This window comes from Salvelinus namaycush, chromosome 2, assembly GCF_016432855.1.
Source record: "Salvelinus namaycush isolate Seneca chromosome 2, SaNama_1.0, whole genome shotgun sequence".
In the NCBI taxonomy this organism is placed as follows: Eukaryota; Metazoa; Chordata; class Actinopteri; order Salmoniformes; family Salmonidae; genus Salvelinus; species Salvelinus namaycush.
The window spans coordinates 79910163-79927645 of NC_052308.1; positions in this window are offsets into that span (position 1 = coordinate 79910163).

Here is a 17483-nt window from a genome sequence, read left to right on the forward strand (position 1 = left end):
TCTTCATCTAATGAGGAAAGAAAATTGATAGTGTAGTTGGATGTATAAAGTATCTTTACTTCAGTATTTTAATCTGCAGTATTCAGTAACTTAACAACACAATACCTTCAGTTACTGGTTTCAAAGTCTAATTTCCTGCATGGGCGTACCTTATGAGTGTGTTTGTGTGTCTGTGTTAGTCTACAATTGGTACATCCAATTTTGGACTTTAAAATTAATTATATACTGTATACCCATTGATTCTTGAAGAATACAACTTACCTGTCGTACTGTCGTACCCTTTCAGAACACAAAATATTAGCTTAATTGTATTGTATTATTTGACAGGGACACTGCATATTAACTAATCAACATTTCTGTAATAATTGGTCTTGTTTTTGTTGAGTTACAAAAATAACAATAAAGAATTGTCTTACCAGCACCATGTGAAGGCATAGTAATATTGATGTGTTGAGAAACTGAACCTGCAACAATGCAGCAAACAAGCTGGGGTGCAGCGACAACAGAACCATCCTGAGCCATAATGTAGGTCTGTGGAGGAGTACGCTGAGCCATAATGGAGGACAGTGGATGAGCAGGTTGAGCCATGATGGAGGACGGTGTAGAGGCAGGTTGAGACGTAATGGAGGACGAAGGACCAGAATGCTGGGCTGGAGCGAGAGACTGAGGAGTCTGATCCATGATATCAGACAGTCAGTGTCCTCCCCCTGAGAGAGACAGAGAGACAACATAAGGAGTAAGTTTAACAACAAAAACATTTGAGTATGCTAATAGGTTCTTAGCTTATTGGTTATGACAAGGTAAGATCATTGTAAATATTTATTTATGTCCTATATTCAACTCGTTGAAATTACTTGAAATCTTACAGACTGCTAGTGTCTTTATCATATCACACAGGGACCTGCAGTACAGACTAGTGGCTTTATCATAACACACAGGGACCAGTCTTGTCCCATCGCTGCAACTCCCATACAGACTCGGGAGAGGTGAAGGTCGAGAGCCGTGTGTCCTCCGAAACACAACCCCGCCAAGCCGCACCGCTTCTTGACACAATGCACGCTTAACCCGGATGCCAGACGCACCAATGTGACGGAAGGAAACACCGTACACCTGGCGACCGTGTCAGTGTGCATGCGCCCGGCCCGCCACAGGAGTCGCTAGAGCGCGATGGGACAAGGACATCCCGGCCGGTCAAACCCTCCCCTACCCCGGACGACACTGGGCCAATTGTGTGTCGCCTCATGGGTCTCCCGGTCGCAGCCTGCAACACAACCCGGAATCGAACCGGGATCTGTAGTAACGCAGACCGCTGCGCCACTCAGGAGGCCCATAATTATACTTTTTAATAGCTTCCAATCCACATTATCAAAGTGTATTACTTTTTCAAAATTCATTCATATTCATCCTATTACAGCTGTGGTTATTAAATCACGTGCAGATCCAATTTTCAAATCGCTTCCAGCTGTCCAAACAACATCATAAAATCCTCTAAAACCACTTACTGACCTCCCTCTATAGTACACCCATTACAATTGCCATTTTCATTGAACTGATTTTACATGAATATTTCCTGTGATGGGTCTAATTTTCAATACCTTCCTATCCATATGAGCTACAGATCTACAGGCAACTGCAGTGGATTCCTTGACCTTTCACCTTTAAAAAAATAAAAAGATTCCTCCCCTTGGTCCTCTTGAAAATGTGTTTCATATTACTGCTCTGGTTACTGATTCACATCCAGATCTACTTTTCCATGGCTTTATATCCAGATGATTACTGCTCTGGTTACTGCTTCACATCCAGATCTACTTTTCCATGGCTTTATATCCAGATGATTACTGCTCTGGTTACTGCTTCACATCCAGATCTACTTTTCCATTGCTTTATATCCAGATGATTACTGCTCTGGTTACTGCTTCACATCCAGATCTACTTTTCCATGGCTTTATATCCAGATGGTTTGGAAATCTAACACTGAAAATACTTTCCAATATTGTACATTCAGTGCATATAGGAAGTCTAAACCCCCCCCCTTGGATTTCTTCACATTTTATTGTGTTACAAAGTGGAATTAAAATGAATTTAAGTACACAAAATACTCTGTAATGTCAAAGTGGAAAAGTCTTAACATTTATTTTTTAAGATGAAGGAAAAATAAACCCCTAATATACCTTGATAAGTTTTCACCCCAATGAGTCAAAACATGTTAGAAGCACCTTTGGCAGTGATTACAGCTGTGAGTCTTAGGTTAGTCTCATAAGAGCTTAGCACACCTAGATTGTGCAATATTTGTCCATTATTCTTTTCAAAAATTATTCAAGCTCTGTCAAAGTGTTGGGGATCATGACTAGACAGCAATTCTTTTTTTATTTTGCCATAGATTTTCAAGCATATTTAAGTCAAAACTCAGGAAACATTCACTGTCTTCTTGGTAAGCAACTCAAGTGTATATTCGGCTTTGTGTTGAGGGTTATTGTCCTGCTGAAAGGTGAATTCCTCTCCCAGTGTCTGTTGGAAAGCAGACTGAACCAGGTTTTTCTCTAGGATTTAAGCTCCACCACACATCTTGAAAAACTCCTCAGTTTTTGCCAATGACAAGCATACCCATACCATGATGCAGCCGCCACCATGCTGGAAAATAAGGAGGCAGTTACCCTAAACATAAAATAAAAAAGATCTTTATTTAACTAGGCAAGTCAGTTTAGAACAAATTCTTATTTTCAATGAAAGCTTAGGAACAGTGGGTTAACTGCCTTGTTCAGGGGCAGAACAACAGATTGTTTTGCCTTGTCAGCTCAGGGATTTGATCTTGCAACCTTTTGGTGACTAGTCCACTGCTCTAACCACTAGGCTACCTGCCGCCCCAAGGTTTTTTAATTTAGGCCAAAAAGTATTTTTTTCTTCTTCAGATGAACTTTAGTGCCTTGTTGCATATAGGATGCATGTTTGGAGAATGTTTTTTATTCTGTATATTTGTATTCTTCTTTTCACTCTGTCATTTAGGTCATTATTGTGGCGTCACTACGATGTTGTTACTCCAACCTCAGTTTTCTCCCATCACAGCCATTGAACTTTATAACTGTTTTAAAATCACCAATGGTCTACTTCCTGTCCTTCAGCTCATTTCAGAATGACGACCGTGCATTTGATGTGTCTAGGTGGTTTAATATATCATCCAGAGCATAATGATTAACTTGACCATGCTTAAAGAGATATTCAATGTCTGAATTGGTATTGTTACCCATCTACCAATCACTACCCTTCTTTATGAGGCTTTTGAAAAGCTCTCTGGTCTTTGTTGTTAAATCTGTGCTTGAAATGTAATAGTTGACTGAGGGACCTTACAGATGTTATATGTATGGGGGACAGAGGAAGGTGTAGCCATTCAAACACCATGTCTACCCCTATAATTTCACACAGAGTGAGTCCATCTACAGTGCCTATAGAAAGTCCACACCCGCTTTAACTTTTTCCACATTTTTGCTGCCTTAAAATGGCCATCTCAGTCTCCGGACTAGAGCCCCCATTTAAAAACCTGCGGTTTGAATTGAAAAGGGCAGTCCATAATCGCAGACGAAGGATATCAAGGATCTAGAAAGGTTCTGTATGGAGGAAATGTCTAAGAATCCTCCCAATGTGTTCTCCAGTCTCATAAATCCTTTGATAAAAAGGCTCAGTGTAGAGTACAGTGTCTTTGTAGAAAATCAAAGGTGAGGAATTTGAGAAAAGATAAAAGGTGTCCCTTTTTGATAAGAGACGTCAAGGAAATAATGAAGATACATTATAGATAAAACATATCGGTGCTCATCGGCCATCGGACATAAACATTACACAACAAGTTGGAAATCGCAAACTCAACAAAGAGTGGTTAGGAAGGAATCGGTGACAGTGCCTAACTGCAAGCATTGCAACTGGGAAGTCGGGAATAATCGAGCTCTGACAGGGAAAATACTGGTCATCCAATTCGGAATTGTAAATCCGGCCTCTTTCTCTTTCTTTGATGACAAAATTTGTCCACGAGGGCCCGCCGCGCCACCATCTTGTTCAAGTGAGCACAGCACAACAAGGTGAGTCCAAAAATGTCTTATATGCTGCTGCATAAATGGTGTAATATGCCAGGGAGATATGTATACTGTAGCTAAGAAAGTAATACTAAGTGTATTTTTTATTTTTTTTATTTATTTCACCTTTATTTAACCAGGTAGGCAAATTGAGAACACGTTCTCATTTACAATTGCGACCTGGCCAAGATAAAGCAAAGCAGTTCGATACATACAACAACACATAGTTACACATGGAGTAAAACAAACATACAGTCAATAATACAGTGAAAAATAAGTCTATATACAATGTGAGCAAGTGAGGTGAGATAAGGGAGGTGAAGGCAAACAAAATATATATAAAAATAAATAAAAATATAAAAAGGCCATGGTGGCGAAGTAAATACAATATAGCAAGTAAAAAAACACTGGAATGGTTGGTTTGCAGTGGAAGAAAGTGCAAAGTAGAGATAGAGATAATGGGGTGCAAAGGAGCAAAAATAAATAAATGAATACAGTAGGTAAAGAGGTAGTTGTTTGGGCTAAATTATAGATGGGCTATGTACAGGTGCAGTAATCTATGAGCTGCTCTGACAGCTGGTGCTTAAAGCTAGTGAGGGAGATAAGTGTTTCCAGTTTCAGAGATTTTTGTAGTTTGTTCCAGTCATTGGCAGCAGAGAACTGGAAGGAGAGGCGGCCAAAGGAGGAATTGGTTTTGGGGGTGACCAGAGAGATATACCTGCTGGAGCGCGTGCTACAGGTAGGTGCTGCTATGGTGACCAGCGAGCTGAGATAAGGGGGGACTTTACCGAGCAGGGTCTTGTAGATGACCTGGAGCCAGTGGGTTTGGCGACGAGTATGAAGCGAGGGCCAGCCAACGAGAGTGTACAGGTCGCAGTGGTGGGTAGTGTAAGGGGCTTTGGTGACAAAACGGATGGCACTGTGGTAGACTGCATCCAATTTATTGAGTAGGGTATTGGAGGCTATTTTGTAAATGACATCACCGAAGTCGAGGATTGGTAGGATGGTCAGTTTTACAAGGGTATGTTTGGCAGCATGAGTGAAGGATGCTTTGTTGCGGAATAGGAAGCTAATTCTAGATTTAACTTTGGATTGGAGATGTTTGATGTGAGTCTGGAAGGAGAGTTTACAGTCTAACCAGACACCTAGGTATTTGTAGTTGTCCACATATTCTAAGTCAAAGCCGTCTAGAGTAGTGATGTTGGACAGGCGGGCAGGTGCAGGCAGCGATCGGTTGAAGAGCATGCATTTAGTTTTACTTGTATTTAAGAGCAATTGGAGGCCACGGAAGGAGAGTTGTATGGCATTGAAGCTCGCCTGGAGGGTTGTTAACACAGTGTCAAAAGAAGGGCCAGAAGTATACAGAATAGTGTCATCTGCGTAGAGGTGGATCAGAGACTCACCAGCAGCAAGAGCGACATCATTGATGTATACAGAGAAGAGAGTCGGTCCAAGAATTGAACCCTGTGGCACCCCCATAGAGACTGCCAGAGGCCCGGACAACAGACCCTCCGATTTGACACACTGAACTCTATCAGAGAAGTAGTTGGTGAACCAGGCGAGGCAATCATTAGAGAAACCAAGGCTGTCGAGTCTGCCGATAAGAATACGGTGATTGACAGAGTCAAAAGCCTTGGCCAGGTCAATGAATACAGCTGCACAGTATTGTTTCCTATCGATGGCGGTTACGATATCGTTTATGACCTTGAGCGTGGCTGAGGTGCACCCATGACCAGCTCTGAAACCAGATTGCATAGCGGAGAAGGTATGGTGGGATTCGAAATGGTCGGTAATCTGTTTGTTAACTTGGCTTTCGAAGACCTTAGAAAGGCAGGGTAGGATAGATATGGGTCTGTAGCTGTTTGGGTCAAGAGTGTCCCCCCCTTTGAAGAGGGGGATAACCGCAGCTGCTTTCCAATCTTTGGGAATCTCAGACGACACGAAAGAGAGGTTGAAGAGGCTAGTAATAGGGGTGGCAACAATTTCAGCAGATAGTTTTAGAAAGAAAGGGTCCAGATTATCTAGCCCGGCTGATTTGTAAGGGTCCAGATTTTGCAGCTCTTTCAGAACATCAGCTGACTGTATTTGGGAGAAAGAGAAATGGGAAAGGCTTGGGCGAGTTGCTGTGGGGGGTGCAGTGCTGTTGACCGGGGAAGGGGTAGCCAGGTGGAAAGCATGACCAGCCGTAGAAAAATGCTTATTGAAATTCTCAATTATAGTGGATTTGTCGGTGGTGACAGTGTTTCCTATCTTCAGTGCAGTTGGAAGCTGGGAGGAGGTGTTCTTATTCTCCATGGACTTTACAGTGTCCCAGAACTTTTTGGAGTTTGTGTTGCAGGAAGCAAATTTCTGCTTGAAAAAGCTAGCCTTGGCTTTTCTAACTGCCTGTGTATATTGGTTCCTAGCTTCCCTGAAAAGTTGCATATCATGGGGGCTGTTCGATGCTAATGCAGAACGCCATAGGATATTTTTCTGTTGGTTAAGGGCAGTCAGGTCAGGAGAGAACCAAGGGCTATATCTGTTCCTGGTTCTAAATTTCTTGAATGGGGCATGCTTATTCAAGATGGTGAGGAAGGCATTTTAAAAAAATATCCAGGCATCCTCTACTGACGGGATAAGATCAATATCCTTCCAGGATACCTCGGCCAGGTCGATTAGAAAGGCCTGCTCGCTGAAGTGTTTCAGGGAGCGTTTGACAGTGATGAGTGGAGGTCGTTTGACCGCTGACCCATTACGGATGCAGGCAATGAGGCAGTGATCGCTGAGATCTTGGTTGAAAACAGCAGAGGTGTATTTGGAGGGCAAGTTGGTTAGGATGATATCTATGAGGGTACCCGTGTTTACGGAATTGGGGTGGTACCTGGTAGGTTCATTGATAATTTGTGTGAGATTGAGGGCATCAAGCTTAGATTGTAGGATGGCTGGGGTGTTAAGCATGTTCCAATTTAGGTCGCCTAGCAGCACGAGCTCTGAAGATAGATGGGGGGCAATCAGTTCACATATGGTGTCCAGAGCACAGCTGGGGGCAGAGGGTGGTCTATAGCAGGCGGCAACGGTGAGAGACTTGTTTTTAGAGAGGTGGATTTTTAAAAGTAGAAGTTCAAATTGTTTGGGAACAGACCTGGATAGTAAAACAGAACTCTGCAGGCAATCTTTGCAGTAGATTGCAACACCGCCCCCTTTGGCCGTTCTATCTTGTCTGAAAATATTGTAATTAGGGATGAAAATGTCAGAATTTTTGGTGGTCTTCCTAAGCCAGGATTCAGACACGGCTAAAACATCCGGGTTGGCAGAGTGTGCTAAAGCAGTGAACAAAACAAACTTAGGGAGGAGGCTTCTAATGTTAACATGCATGAAACCAAGGCTATTACGGTTACAGAAGTCATCAAAAGAGAGCGCCTGGGGAATAGGAGTGGAGCTAGGTACTGCAGGGCCTGGGTTCACCTCTACATCACCAGAGGAACAGAGGAGGAGTAGGATAAGGGTACGGCTAAAAGCTATGAGAATTGGTCGTCTAGAACGACTAGAACAGAGAGTAAAAGGAAGTTTCTGGGGGCGATAAAATAGCTTCAAGGAATAATGTACAGACAAAGGTATGGCATGATGTGAATACAGTGGAGGTAAACCTAGGTATTGAGTGATGATGAGAGAGATATTGTCTCTAGAAACATCATTGAAACCAGGTGATGTCATCGCATATGTGGGTGGTGGAACTGAGAGGTTGGATATGGTATAGTGAACAGGGCTAGAGGCTCTACAGTGAAATAAGCCAATAAACACTAACCAGAACAGCAATGGACAAGGCATATTTACATTAAGGAGAGGCATGCTTAATCGAGTGATCATAAGGGTCCAGTGAGTAGAGGTTGATTGGGGTCACGGCGATCCAGACAGCTGGCCGGGTAGATGGCTATCAGTAGCAAGATAGCATAGGATGGAAGTCTATTTTTAGACACCTCGTGCGTTTCCGTCGGTAGATTAGTGGGGTTCCGTGTGGTAGAGGGGATCAATCCAATTGGCAAAATAGTTATAGTGACCCAAGAAAAATTGTCCAATATACTTATTCAGATAGCAGCCGATAAGACCGCTAACGATTAGCGGGCCCAAATGAGCGTTCAGGTAACGTTGCGACGGAGGTGCCAGTTGGATAACTCCCTCGGGCAGATAATGTCGGCAGTCAGTCGTGAAGGCCCGATGGGGCTCCGCATCTGCAGCAACAACAACAAAAAAAAAAACGGGTCCGGATAGGTGACTGTAGCCCAGGAGTGGCTGATGGAACTCCTCAGCTGGCTAGCTCCGGAATAATTTAAGTTTGCTCCGGGATCGACGTAAGCCAATAGTCACACGGTTTGCAGCTAGCTAGCTGTGAAATCAAGGTGCAAACGTCCAGAGCCTGCGGCTGAAATCCGGGGACACTGAGAAAAATAGTCCCGGTATGCTCCGGTCCGAGTCGCGTTGCACAAAAGTGCCGATAGATTATCGAGCTAAAGGAATAGCTGAAGACCACAAACGTGGGCAGCTGAAACACCAACGCTAGCCAGCAAACCGGCTAACTTCTAGGCAGCTTCAGATCAGCTACTGGCTAGCTTCTGGTTAGCCTCTGGCTAGCCTCTGGCTAGCTTCCACTGTGGATTTTCAGATTTGAGGTAAATAATACTTTTTTTGTAATTTGTGAGGCGGGTTGCAGGAAAGCTTTTGTAGTTGAGTTCTTGGATAATAAAATATATAAAGATATGCGAAGAAAGGTGTAAATATATATATATACAGGACACGACAAGACGAGGACAAAAAAAAGAACGTCTGAACTGCTATGCCATCTTGGAAGAGACGTATGTTGTGTAGTAAGATGTTAGTAGCCCATGTAACTCACCCTAATAATTTGGTCTATTTTCACCTCTTAATTTCACCAAACGTTACTGTTCTGACTTGGTGGTGCACATGTAGCCTATAACCTGTTTTCGAGAAATGTAATCATCTAATATTGTAAGAGCTTTCAGTAACGTCTGCTTGTATGTCTCTTTATTTATCCTACGGTTCTGACTTGGTGTACAGGGAGAACACTGTAAGAACGGCCCATGTTCTGAATACTGTCGCTGTACATTTCAAAAGCGCTTAACAAATAGTTATATTGACGACGTCAGTCCTAGATTGCTCATTATTGTATTAATCGAAATTATGGATTGCCGCTTATCATCCCCTTATGCCATAGTTTGTACATCTTAATTGTCAGTAGAAACCACATTTGTTGAAGCAAGTCAGCCATATCAGCTATGTTTTTTAAAAGGCAGTAAATGAGGCTGAACGAACTGTTTCGCTGCCAGACAAGGCTCCGCTGATAGCCAGGTGCAGCAGTGGTAAGGTGTAGCTTTCTGTAGGTCGTACCAGTTTGTGGGCACCGTTTGTCACCGTTATAGTGAAATTAATGTATTGTTTACAGTTGTGTTGTGGCTTTGTTGACATGCATCCAAAATATTTAGTTTTTTTGCCCCACCAAAATGTACATGCTAAAATCACCACTGTCCACAACAAGTCAATTTGATCGGGGGAAATGCGCATATTGTTTTTATGCAGATATTACAATATTCACATTAAAATCTGTCGCCAATTTGATGGAAACCTAGCTTATGTTTCAATTAACTTGTCAATTTTTTTGGTCAACATTTAGAAAGTTCGCATAGAAAATTGATTTCGACAATTGCCTGCTAGGGTGCGTTTCCAATGAACTATCTTGTCTCAATAAAAATAGCTTTGAGTAATGACATCACACCTAAAATAGAATGCGCATTAATGAATGTGTGCCCTCCCACCTATCCGTTTCATGTGTCAGGTAGCCTGTGCGCCCTCCCACCTATCTGTTTCATGTCTCAGGTAGCCTGTCTGCCCTCCCACCTATCTGTTTCATGTCTCAGGTAGCCTGTCTGCCCTTCCATCTATCGGTTTCATGTCTCAGGTAGCCTGCGAAAGCCAGCATGGATAGAATGCAATAATTGACTAATATTTGCCATATTCTAATCATTCTCATGTGCCAAAGTATCGCCACGGCCCGTGCCATGCTGAAACGTGCACTATTAGATCTTGAAAAATGTAACGGTGAAACTTGCCAGCCAACCAGAAAAGCAAGGCGAAGCCATTCAGGCATTCTTTAAAGTCAGAACAATCCTTATCCTGTTAATAAATGATTTTCATAGTTGGAAGTGGCGCTTAAAGTTACATGATGACATCACGTGCCCCGCGTACCTTCAAAAGTAGCCTATTCGGTAATTATCATTTATTCAAGAAACATTCTTTCCATCATACTTCGTCACAATAAAGAAAGTCCGACAAAAAAAAAATCCACACCTGTCGATCTTTTGAAAACGTCTCCTATATCTGCCGTTTCCATTACACATGACGCAATGATTATAATTTTTTTGTCCGACATGGCTTTTGTCGATAGTCCATAGAAACCTGCCTAGAGAAGAGATACACTGTATACATTATGGCATAAGTAGACTAAGTCTGTCCTCCTACCTAAAGATGAAGAAAAAAAAGATTCACCTGATAATTGTTTCTTCGTCTGGCATTCTTTTGATGGTCTTTCGTTTTTACTTCCTTGTTGAGCGCTATTTGCGAATTTTGAAGTTAACGTCAAAGTTACTTACTCGTTTTGTGGTAATAGCCTCGTTCTCGTATTTGTCTATAGCCTATTTAAATAGGTCAACAATAGCCCTATCCATGACGTTAATGAATATAATAGACCATTGAAGAAGAAGAATTGGAAACGGGCTATGCCCAGGCTGGGCTAGTCAGTATATCATAAGAACCCGCCCCTTCTCTGTTACTGCGTCTCGTTCTCATTTGCGATTGGTCGCTGGACTATGGGGGGTGATTCATGCCAGAATTAATCCTCGTGAAGCTACTGATGCCTCTCACCAAGTCACCTAAAGTCTTCCTAGCGCCATAAAATAATGGCATTAATTAATATGGACTGTCAATGGAGACAAGTTTGTTTCTAAGGCGTCAAACTGCCGACGCGTTCACGTCACGTGACACGTACACGTCATGTAGACGTAGTGTTCACGTGTCACGTGTCAGTTTGTCTGTAAGTTTATTATGAATGATCTTACCATGAACGCCTTAAAAACATCTACATGTTTTAGGTGTTAGTTTAAGTGTCTGTATAGTTCATCAATTTCATTTGTCGATTTAGTTAAAATAGGCCTATCACCTCAAAGCAAAAATTATTAGGCTAGTTGATATCACAGCCACCATTACTGTGTAGATATGCCTATTTCTCACATCAATACAAAATCAAGTGTTTCTTGGTAGCCTAATGGTTAGATCATTGGGACAGTAACCAAAATGTTGCTAGATCAAATCCCAAAGCTGACAAGAAACTTTTTTGTTGTTGTTTTGCCTGAGCAAGGCACTGTTTCCCGGGTGACTGAATATATGGATGTTGATTAAGGCAGCCTCCCGCACCTCTCTGATTCAGAGGGGCTGGGTTAAATGCGGATGGCACACAACTGACTAGGTATCCCCCTTTCATTTTCTTTGTTGGGGGTAGCCTAGGTCTCTAGTGGCGCATTCAAAACAACTCACAAGTCAGCAATCTCTGACTTCCGACTTCAGTGCGTTCAAGAGAACTGGGACCTCTGATAAAAACGAGCTCAGAGGGATTTTTGTTTTGTTTTGAACAGTCATCCAACTCGGAATCTCTGGCATCTTTTCTCTGACCTGAAAACCACTGATGTCATGATTTGACCTCATTTTCTCCCCATTTCCCAGTTTACCGGATTAACAGATTCAATTCTTTGTCTATACATTTCTGTAGAGATGTTTTACGGATAAAAGCAGGGTTTGAATTGAGAGGGTATGTGAGGATATGGGCCTTGTTATAGAGACGTGCAAAAAGCATATGCTACCACTTGTTTGCTTAGCCATAGGAAAAGCAACGGTCCAGATTTTATAACGCGTTCTAGGCTATAACAATAATAAAACTCCATGATTATTTACGCAGTCTACTAGCTAATCGAAGGTCTTGCGCAGCCTAAACATCACAGGAAAATGTGGCTGGTTTATTAAATGCTCTGCAATGTAGAGCTATGCCTAATGCAAAATACCAAGAAGTTAGAATCGGTATGGGTCTACGCATCGACCAAACAGCTTAACAGATAAAAACATGTATTATTCAGGAGAATCCCATTGAATCAGGCTATTCCAGTGCAGTTGCATTCTTACGCATACCCTTAGACTAAACGGAACAGAAAACAGCCTGTTTTGATCACAGATCATGATGAAGCCTGAACACTTTAAGCTGTTTGTCATTGATTTAGCACACAATTGCCTACAAATTTGATACACACGAATACCTATATTTAATCTAGGATCCCAACTTTCCCCCACTTCATATTTATTACCAATTAGGCTAAATGTATTCCTATTCATTTGCATAGGCTAACCATTGTGATTAATGTTATTTACCATCTTCTGCTTTTAATGAATAAACAGGCATCAGGGTAAACATAATATAATTTCAGTGCCCTCCACACAGCAAATTTCCACCCCATTCATATGCAAATACATTTGAATCACATACAGTGATTCATACACTGGCTTGTCTGGCTGGCATGTTTTCATTTTAAACAGGCATTCCCTTATCTACACTGAAATCATTTTAGACCTTAATTATGATTTAAAAAAATCATAGCTCATTAGTACACCCTTGTGGTTGAATATATCTATTGCATGTCTTATGATACAATGAATCATGTTGAACTAACAAATACCATCAAGGGATACGTTACAATTTACAATAACGAACACCTTATGAAACAGCTGTGAAAACCAATCTAGCAATATTTTAGATTTTAATACATAACCATTGATCTTTTTTTGGTACATGTGTGTCAATTTACTTTCTGATTTTTTTTGTACACTCACATGGAAATCATAGACTGAAATATAAAAATCTGGTGTGTGGAATAGAAAGGAGGGAAGTATTGTGTGGATTGGAGGATCTGCCTGTTTTTCAACAGGTTGCAGACTCGAAGAGGGAAACTGCAATGTCCAGGCGCTGCTGCCCTCTTTGTTCTGAGTGTTTGCAGTGATAGTGTTTTTATAGCTAATCTGTTCAGCTCACATTACGTGCCCAGTATGATAGTTGTCTTGCTCTTTCTTAGCAGATAATGACAACTTGTAGCTGATGTAATGAACAGTTGGAGGGTGGTTGGTAATGGAGGACATCAGGTGGATCCATGTCTGGGTGTTGGGCAGAACCCCTAGATCCTGGAGAACAGGAGCAGAGTAAAGGGAACAAGGTAGGAGACAAACGTAAACAAGCAAACACACAGGTTAAATGATTATCAGGTATGTAAAAATACAGTTATTGAATGATTTAATTTAAATGTTTGATTAGACATGCAATAATGTTAATGGAGGACAGAAAATAAAGGATACCTATCTAATTTTTGATGTCAGTGGGGTTGGTAAGGGATGGTCCCTGGAAAAGAGATGAGTTGAGAGAAGCTCCAGGGTGGGTTAATGACCACTGGAGTCATCCACCTGAACAGTACGTACCTGGAAGTGGCGGTTACTTAACGTGACCCAGTGGTTAGCCTTGAGATTGACTATCTGGAGAAACCCCCTTGGCCAGTGTTGGTACTGCTGACAGCATGGCGATGCCGCCCACCACGAAGCAGCAAATGCAAATAGTTTTCATCTGAGATTTTTATATTCACCTTAACGGATGTTGATCCCAGCTAAGCACAGCAAGCTTTCCCGGGTCTCACCTTCCTTTCGTCCTTCTTCCAAGCCAAGTCATTCGCCCAGATGTCGAAGCACTTGGTCCCCTTGATTCTTCTCAGGTGGCTCTCCATCTCACGCACCCTGTCCATGTTCAGTCTCACCTTGATTGATCATAGAAATAAATGCAATTATATTTCATACTATTACAAATACATCTCTTATATATCTCAAGGAAAAGACAGAAGAATCAATTAACAGCGGACAATCATTTTTACCTGGTCAAAAACCTCCACATCTTTCTCAGTCCGTGTCTGAAGGTGGTTGGACAACTTCCACCACATCAGGTGGAGTATCAGTGACCTCAAGGTACTTTATACAAAAACAACAAAAGAAAAACACTAAGTCAGTCAAAACAATGTATACTACAGTATATACAATAATGTTATATACAGTTGCATTGTTTACATCAGTTAACTACTGCGGTTCCCCTCCATATAGCAGGTGATAGAGTGAATAATCTGGAGGCCTGGACACTGCTGTGTTGTGTGCAAAGATAATTACCTTCAGATTGTCCTTCCACCATTCCTGGTACCCGTCAAGGGACTCGCCCATGGCAGTCCCGTTGGTCCATTCATCCAAACGTGGAGTCACCATATATCTACACATTCACATTATATATATGTGTCAATTTAGAAAAACCTCTAAATTACTGGACGCCTATGCGAAACAATGCTACAACCATTACATTAAGCTGACATTGACTAAAACCAACTAGGCCAGAGCTAACTACTATAGCGCTTAGCCAAGCTAAATTTGGTTAGCATCAAGCTAGCGAACTGTTAAATGCTATTTTCGTACAAATATTAACACTAAGAAATTTTATCGTGACATCACATATTTACATATATTACCTAAAGTAAACTGAGCCTTTGTTCATAAAAAATAAAACAAATTGGATCTAAAACGTTGAACAAAAAGTACACAAAGTTTGGACGCCATGTTAATCCCTTCACGTTCATGTAAACCATTAGCAAACTAGCCTAACTCCATTAACTTACTTACAATGGGGAAAATATCAACCAATTTTTCACTCAGTTAAAACTTCCTTCAAACATCACCAAACTCATGGACTATTGTAATTAACCATGTTACCTCAATATTCTGAGTCATATTGCCTTTTTGCACGTTATATACCTGAATTAATAGGGTAAAATGATGAGAAGGAGAAACGTTTGTTTTCAGAACTAGTTGTTCTCCATAATGAAGAAGAAATGTTAAATATCTCACTAACTCACTTCATTGACGTCACAGCTCCCCTAGTGGCAGTAATTATATACATACATATACCTGGGAGGCAAAATAAACAACATAAAACATTAAAAATATGACCATACATATGTGTGTCACAGACACATGGCATATGCTTGAGTGCCATCTTGACATCTCTGATCTCCTTGCCTATTAGCTATTTCAAATCGAATCAAACTTTGTCACATGTGCCGAATACAACAAGTGTAGACCTTACTGTGAAATGCTGATTTACAAGCCCTTAACCAACAGTGCAGTTCAAAAGAAGTTCAAGAAAATATTTACCAAATAAACTAAAGTAAAAAATAAAATATAATAAATGACGACCTACCCCAGCCAAACCCTAACCCGGACGACGCTGGGCCAATTGTGCGCTGCCCTATGGGACTCCCAATCACAGCCGGTTGTGATACAGCCTGGAAACAAACCAGGGTCTGTAGTGATGCCTCAAGCCCTGAGATGCAGTGCCTTAGACCGCTGCGCCACTCAGGAGTCCCAAGCATGTCTTTTCTGTTGGTCCTGTCAACGTTGAGTGATCACACATGCCTCAGCACACATAGGCTACTTTGCCTCCCTGCAAATGTGAGCTACAAGTGGAGATGTTTCATAGTATTTCTGATTATCTTAACTTACCATCACCAATGAATTTTATTTTTCACAGATATCCACAGACCCTGACTGCAGGTTCTGCAATATATGCCTACACTCAGATAAATGGTGCTATCTACAAACTAACATGATTCTTCCCCTGTCCCCATAGGAGAACCCTTTTTGGTTCCAGGTAGAACACTCTCTGTGTCCAGGTAGAACCCTTTTGGGCTCCATTTCACAGCGGGTTCTACATGGAATCAAAAAGACTTCTACCTGGAACCAAAAGGTTCTCTTCTTTGGTGACAGCCAAAGAACCCTGTTGGAACCCCTTTCTCAAAGAGTGTACTCAACAAGTTTAACCTGTTAAATGAACACCATTTGATTCTGTACTCAAACATCTGCCTGGTATTCAAGATGACATGCAACATAACACCACCACCTTTGGAAGGTTTTCGTCAACCTCTGCTCAGACTTTAATCGCAATGTTCTAAGAACCTCCCCCAGTGGTGACTGTAGTATCCTCAAACGGACAAAAAGGAGACACAAGCGGCACCCCACACTCATTTTAGATCCCAAGGGGTCTTTCATACTGTATGCTCTCGCTCTCATCACTATCGCCTTTGCCATCTTATCAAGTCTTTACTTGGAACTCCATCCACACACACACACATACATACTATAGCATCTTGCTTACATTTCTCACATTTTAGGCATCCAGCTGAGGGGCCTTGGATAGATCATGTTACACTGACATGGGCACAGGGGTCTATGTACAGTCATTTTTAGTGTGGCGTCAAAGTAGTTGAACAGGAGAAGAGGATGTGGTTCCTTGTGGAGGGAGAACAGTGAGGGTGGTGGGTTGAGCACCTGCAGTGAAGCTGATTGGTTTCTCTGGCTCATCACATCTTGACTAAAAGAAAGAGATGTAGAAATGAGTTCGACATTGCCGTAGTTCAACAGCTGAAAAGCCGTCTAACATTCTCCCAGAGATAGCAATATATTCAGTATTCACTGAATGAAGTAGCCTTCCCATCCCCATTTACAATTGTACTCATCAATGAAATAAACGATACTATCGCACATTCAATTACATTATTATTGTAGACTATAGACTACTCCTGTATCTACCTTGTACAATAACGTAATCATTGAATGAAATAGCGTACCCATCCATAAATAATACTTGCACATACAGTTACATTGTTGTAGAATAGGCTACTACTGTATCCACATTAGGATAGCGTTGTGATATTGTCAGGCCTGATATTAGGTCTACTGTATCCACACTATATTAGGATACCGTTGTGATATTGTCAGGCCTGATATTAGGTCTACTGTATCCACACTACATTAGGATAGCGTTGTGATATTGTCAGGCCTGATTTTAGGTCTACTGTATCCATACTATATTAGGATACCGTTGTGATATTGTCAGGCCTGATATTAGGTCTACTTTATCCATACTATATTAGGATACCGTTGTGATATTGTCAGGCCTGATATTAGGTCTACTGTATCCATACTATATTAGGATACCGTTGTGATATTGTCAGGCTGTCACGTTCCTGACCTGTTTTCCTTGTTTTTGTATGTGTTTAGTTGGTCAGGGAGTTGGGGTGGGCATTCTATGTTATGTGTTTCTATGTTTAGGTTCATTGTCTATTGGCCTGATATGGTTCTCAATCAGGGACAGGTGTTTTACGTTTCCTCTGATTGAGAACCATATTAAGGTAGGTTGTTCACACTGTTTGTTTGTGGGTGATTGTTCCTGTGTCTGTGGCACCACACGGGACTGTT